This window comes from Quercus suber, unplaced genomic scaffold (assembly GCF_002906115.3).
Source record: "Quercus suber isolate HL8 unplaced genomic scaffold, Cork oak 2.0 scaffold_14, whole genome shotgun sequence".
Taxonomy (NCBI): Eukaryota; Viridiplantae; Streptophyta; class Magnoliopsida; order Fagales; family Fagaceae; genus Quercus; species Quercus suber.
Window position 1 is genome coordinate 1,231,514 of NW_027069479.1, and position 276 is coordinate 1,231,789.

The window sequence follows — 276 nt, forward strand, 5'->3', positions numbered from 1 at the left end:
TTCATTCAATAGGCACATTTTTGCCAATAGATCCTTTTCAGTTTAATAGGCACATTTTCATTATAGAACTTTATCAGACACTTTTTTCAGTCAATAGACATCTTTTGGTATATTAAAATATGAAGGATTATGACTTTTAATAGATATCTCTTTGGATATCAGATTTAAAGGGTTATACCTTTCAATAGGCGTCTTTTGGTATATATATTAACATCTTATATAATAAGGTTTTACCCTATATTAAGGAAAATCCTGCCATATACAAAGTGGCATCAT